We start from the raw sequence: 6,131 nt of genomic DNA on the forward strand, positions 1-6,131 counted from the left end.
GAGACGGAGTCTCGCTCTGTTGCCTGAAGGAGCTTTTAATGGCTAAAGCTGGAGTAACATGAGCAACAAAAGGGAGATGGTATAAGGGGATTATAACCCAGGGAGCAAGCTACACGTCCCCAAGTCAATAGACATAGACATAAAGAATGGAATCAGTAAATAGGAAGGGGAGAAGGCCAGCAGCCTTTGCACACGAATTCCAGATAATACAAAAGAAGGCTGGGCACCGGGGCTCCCGCCTGTCATTGCAGCAGTTTGGGAGGCTGAGGTGGGAGGATTGCTTGAGCCAGGAGTTCAAGACCACCTGGGTAACGTGGGGAGACCCCATCTCAAGAAAAAGTTTAATTAGCTGGGCATGGGGGCGCCTGTGGTCCCAGCTACTCGGGAGACTGAGTTGGGAGGATGGTCTGAGCCCAGGAGGTCAAGCCTGCAGTGAACTGTGATTGTACCACTGTATTCCAGCCTGAGCCACAGAGACCTTATCTTAAAACATAAATAGGCCGGGCGTGGTAGCTCCAGCCACTCAGGAGGCTGAGACAGGAGAATCTCTTGAACCTGGGAAGCGGAGGTTGCAGTGAGCCGAGATCACGCCATTGCACTCCAGCCTGGACGACTACAGACTCCGTATGAAAATAAATAAATGCAGGAGAAGTGAGGGAAGTGGAAATGCCCCCGAGGTGCACGGTGCAGTAACCTGTGGCAGGGAAGCCCCTCTGTGGCCGCTGTGTCTCCCCGAGACGCTCTTTGATGACAAAGGACGGGGGGAGAAACCCTCGGCGTCAGGGCATAGCGGAAGCATGTGCCGCTGCGGCCCCAGGTGAACCTCAGACCACTGGGCCAGCCGGGCTCCCTGACCCTCTGCGCCACCTTCCTTGGCCAAGGTCACGGCGTGGGGACGCACTGCACCCCTCCCCCAGATGTGGGGATTTATCCTTGTGTCTGAGCCAGCCTTGCCCCACCACCTGCCCCTGGGGGTGACCTTGGTGACAGCTGCTCCCACCCCGGGCTGGCCCCGCCTTGGGCCACAGCCTCAATGGTGCCTTTCACAGGGGCCTGGACAATGCCTCATGTTGTCCTGAGGGCCAGGCCCTGGCCTCACTGAGATGCAGGGCTTCCTGCCCCAGGCTCCGGACCCCGTGCTCCTGCGGGGCCTTCCGTGGTTTCCCCTGTGGTTCGGGATGGCCCCTCCTGGTGGTGCTAGGCAGGGATGGGCCGACCATTGCCCTAAATGTCACGGGGCAGACGGAGCCCAAGAGGGGGCTGGGGCCGTGCATGAGGTCTGGGACCTCGGTTTCCCTGTCCATACAGTGGGGACGATGGTGTGCGGGACGAGGGCATTACTGGGAACATCACCAGCCATTCCTTGCAGGCAGCGCGAGGCCTCAGGCGGCCCTTGAGGGGACGGGTGTTTGGGGTCTGGCCAGAAGCTGTAGGGCTGCCCCTCGGGGGGGATGGGTGTTTGGGGCCTGGCTGGAGACCACGAGGCTGCCCCTCGGGGGACGGGTGTTTGGGGCCTGGCCAGAGGTGGTAGGGTTGCCCCATTGCCCCTCCCTGGGCGGGTGCCGGCTCCTGGCCCTCCGTGGGATCCCTGCCCCCTTCCCACAGTGTTTGTCTTATGGGTTTGTTCTTGGGCTTTGGGGCCCCTGTGCGGGGACCTCAGGGTTTGGGGCTTGGGGAGGAGGTACCCTGGGGCTGACCTGGCCCTGAGGGTAGCGCCTCCTGCAGCCTGGGCAGCCTGGTGGGGATGGGGGCGTTCGTGTGCCACTCTAGGCGGGAAGGCGCTGTGGAAGCTGTGAGCCCGTGTGTGAGTTGGGGGGTTCTCTCCAGGCCTGTCGGGAGCCAGGACCCATGCTGGGGGCTGTATGAGAACAGGAACAGATGAGAGCTGACCCCAGGAGCCCTCACTCACCCTCTGGCCTCACCCCTGGGAGCAGGGGAGCCTGCCTGTCCTGGCTGTTTGGAGAGAGAGCCCCAGGCAGGGTGGAGCTGGGACCTGGAGCCCTCTGCAGGATACGGCTGCTGGCTCTCAGCCTCTGCCCCCAGACGCACCAATCTGGGGAAGGTGCATTAATGGGTTAGAGAGTGTGGGTGGATGGGCCAGGCAGCCAAGCAGCAGGCAGGGAGAGATGGAGCCCTGTGCAGGCTCACGGACGAGGCCTTCGACTCTGGGGCTTTGCCCAGCAAGGAGACGCTGCTCTGCCGAGCCACCGTGAGCTCCAGTGTTTGCCTCTTGGAGGAGGGCAGGAGCTGCTAGGACCCAAAGACCGGAAGCCAGGTCCAGGCCCTTCACGGGGACGGTCAGGGTGCAGTGATCAGGGCCTTGGCCCTGTGCCCAGAGGCCACCCCTTCATGGTGCACCCGTTCCATGGTGCACCGTGGAAGGCCAGAGGCACCATGAGATATGAGGACCCAGTTCCCAACCCAGAGGGACCACCACCTGTGAGCTGTCACTCAGAGCAGGGCCACATGCTTCCCTGCCCCAGGTTACAAGAAAATTAGCATACAAATCACATACGTGAGGTGTGATTTACATCTACTTTGCATATCCTATTTAGAGTGCAGTTCCAGCTCTGATAAATCCAAAACCCAGCAGTCTCGGGCCAGGCGTGGGGCTCACACTGCAACCCCAGCACAGTGGGGGGAGAGGCAGGAGGGTCACCTGAGGTCAGAAGTTCGAGACCAGCCTGGGCAACGCAGTGAGCTCCCATCTCTACAAAAAAAATACAAAACTTACCCGGGTGTGGTGGCATGCGTCTGTGGTCCCAGCTACTTGGGAGGCCAAGGCTGGAGGATCACTTGAGCCTGGAAGGTCAAGGCTGCGGTGAGCTGTGATAGTGCCCCTGCACTCCAGCCTGGGGGGAAAAGAAAAGACTGAGCCTCGTAAATGGGCGTGGGCTTTACGTGAAGGCTGTTCCTGTTTCCTCGGATTTCACTTCTCTCTGAGGCATGTGATGTGTGCGCTTCACTGTGGTGGAAGAAACGGTCTGGCTGCTTTCCAGGGACTGGGCACCTTATGTCCCCACGGGCAGCATGGAAGGGCCGGTGTCCCCGCCGGCAGTCGGATGTCGCGTGTGTGTGTGTGTGCGCGTGTGCATGCGTGCGTGTGTGTGTGTGTGCATGCACGCTGGTTTGGTTTTGCTGTTCTCGTGGGTCGTGGTGACGCTGAGAATCTTTCCTGCTCTTAGCCCTGAGGTAGGCGAAGGGGGTGCTCCTGAGAGAGGCCTCTGAGCAGGGCATGGGGTGTGGACTGGACCCCGCTCCCCACAGGTGGGACTAGACCTGGCACACAGTGGGACCAGCTCACAGCAGGGCCCGGCACACAGTAGGTGTTTGATAAATGCTGGTTGAGTCCTCTGGTCTCTGTCCCAGGACTCACGAGTCTTAAATTTTAAGAGAAAATGGCCGTTTCTGGCCTCAGCCCACCCGACCGTCCAGGATGCTGCCCTGTGAGGGGCTGCGCTGTGGGGAGAAGCCCCGTCTCATTGACTGTTGCCGGTGCCACCCGTGGAGTCCACAGGGGGCTGCAGACCCTGAGGTCCTGGCCCTCCCCAGCGAGGCCAAGGGGCTGGCCAGGCTTGGGGCGAGCAGAGGCTCAGCCTGAGGTCCAAACTGGGCGTGGGGCGAGTTCGGAATCGTGGCCAGGGCCGTCCTGAAATACACTCCTGCGTCGTCATCGCCCCTGGAATGCGGCGTCCTGGTGCCTGCTGTCGGGAGGACCGGCCGGGGTTCGCACTGGCGTCTGGACCCGGAGAACACCAGACCCGCCGCGCACAGAGGAGGCAGTGGCTTCCCCAACCCCGTGGCCTGTGCGCTTCCCGGGGCACTGCTGCCACCTGCTGGGCACGGCGGGCATGGCGGGGGCGCCTCCCCACCCTGTGGCCTCCGGAGCCTGCATCCTGGGCAGGGATCTGTGGAGCCACACACACTGGACCCAGCCAGCTCCAGCCCCCGTGGGCGAGGTGGCCCGAACTTGTCTGCATCGGTGACACAGACATGCATGCCTTGGAGGCTCCCTGGGGTGCACACAAGGCTGTGAGCGGCAGGCCAGGAAGCACTGCTGGGCTTGCTGCTGCTAAGTTGCCCCGGACACTTCTTGGCATCCACCCTCAGCCACGAAGTGCTGCATCCAGAGAGGTCCTGATGCCAGAGGCAGAGCCATGGGGATGCCCAGCTGTGCCCGGGCAGGGGCTCAGTCAACAGGCGTTCTGAGCAGACCCTGCCTGGGCCTGAGGGACACTGGTGGCCTCGCTCTCCCAGTGAGAAGCAGAAGAAGGGGGTTCCTCTGTGGGAAGGGGGTTCCCGGCTGCTGCTGTGTGCACGGGGCTGGGAAGTCAGCCTTGTACAGACTTGGGAGGCAGGGAGCTCCAGGCTGTGCAGGGAGCAGGCCTGGTCTGGCACCATCCAAGACAGCCCAGGGCCCCCTCCCCGACGGCACCAGCTGTCCCCTCCCCGATGCCAGGCATTTTATGGCATCTCAGCAGAGAAAATAGCCCCTGGTCTCTGGTGTCGGGATGGGGCTGTCTGAGCTGGGGAGGGGACGCCGGGGAGCAGGAGGCTTGGGGGTCAGGGCTGAGGGGCGGTGTCTGGAATCTGAGCCAGCTGAGGCTCTGTCTGGCCTGGTGGCTGCTGCAGGTAGCTGTTTATCCCCACCTGGAACCCACAGCCTCTTCGCCTCCCTGTGGCACAGGTCAGCAGCCCCCGCCCTCAGATGACCCCTCGAGGGGCTCCCAGGCCACGTGGCCAGCGGGACAGGATGCTGTCCCCAAGCCAGTGGTCTCTGAAGTAATGGGGGAGGGGCCACGGACAGGCCCACGGACGCTCAGCAGACGGCCCCGAGGGACCCACGGACGCTCCGCAGACGGCCCCGAGGGACCCACGGACGCTCCGCAGACGGCCCCGAGGGACCCACGGACGCTCCGCAGACGGCCCCGAGGGACCCACGGAAGCTCCGCAGACGGCCCCGTCACCCCGGGAGAGGCCCACGGATGCTCGGCAGACGGCCCCGTCACCCCGGGAGAGGCAGCACCCACTGAGGATGCGTTCAACCCCAGCCACAGAGCTGCTGCCGATGGCGGGACCTGCACGTGACCCGAGGCCCGGCAGACGGAGCCCAGGACGAAGACCCTGCAAGCCACGTGCTGTTGGGGTGGGAGAGCCAGGGCCATAGAAAAACCTGCGTCTGAGTCTGCAGGATACGGAGTTCTAGAGCAGGAGAAAGGACGGGCAACGATGGGAACTACGGACAGGGAGCGGAAGTGGGAGCGGGACCGGGGCTATGGGAACGCCCTTCTGAGCGGCTGCGCGTCGGTCACTGACCGCAGCTCAGTGAGGTGAAGCCACGTGCGTTTATTCTCCCACAGCTCTGGCGGTCAGAGCTCCAGGATGATCCCACGGGCTCGAGGCTTGGGGTGGGCAGAGCTGGTTCTGGGCTCGGGGCGGGTCCTCTGGCCTCTCCCCGGTGCTCCTGGGCTCTGGGGCCCCCTCCGGCCTCAGTTTCCATGGCCACGTCCCCTTCCCTCCTGTCCTCATGTCTCTGCCTCCCTCCCCTGTGATCGTCTGCCACAGTGAGGTCCTAACCACACATGGAAGGTGGTGTGTTCAGGTGCTTAGGCTCCCAGGGGGATGCCTGGTCCACTTTTCTGTGGCTGTGTGGTGTGCGTGAGGCCACAGGTGGAGATGAGGGCTTGGGCTGGGCTCCCCTCAGATGAGCTTTCCTGAAAAAAGAGGGGACGGCACCACCTGAACCCAGCGGTCGCGGATGGCTGAGGGAGGAGGGTGGAGGCCAACCTAGTCCTCCTGGGCAGCATGTGGTTGGACCCAGCTCTGCCTCTGCCCATGGTGGCTCTGGCCATGCCCACCCAGGGTGCAGGGGGTCCCTGGGGGCTGGTAAAGGATAGCTGGTTGGATGTCCCACTCATCCAGGCCCTCCTCAGGCTGGCTCGGGCCAGGGTTGCAGCCATCAGCCCTGGTCCACTGTCATATCCCCTCACCAACCATCCATCATCACTGAACTACATCCCCCATGTCCCCTCTCCCCCAGTGTCTTCCCCCGTGTCCCCTCTCCCCTCGTGTCCCCTCTCCCCCGTGTCCCCTCTCCCACCGTGTCTTCTCCCCTGTCCCCCCTCTCCCCT

General features: G+C 63.1%; 1 protein-coding gene across 1 annotated transcript in view; it reads left to right on the forward strand.

Annotated features, from left to right (window-relative positions):
• The window catches only part of ADAP1 (ArfGAP with dual PH domains 1), a 53,903-nt gene that overhangs the window by 38,016 nt on the left and 9,756 nt on the right, over positions 1 to 6,131 (forward strand). The window lies entirely within an intron of this gene.

Source organism: Mandrillus leucophaeus, unplaced genomic scaffold, assembly GCF_000951045.1.
Source record: "Mandrillus leucophaeus isolate KB7577 unplaced genomic scaffold, Mleu.le_1.0 Scaffold180, whole genome shotgun sequence".
In the NCBI taxonomy this organism is placed as follows: domain Eukaryota; kingdom Metazoa; phylum Chordata; class Mammalia; order Primates; family Cercopithecidae; genus Mandrillus; species Mandrillus leucophaeus.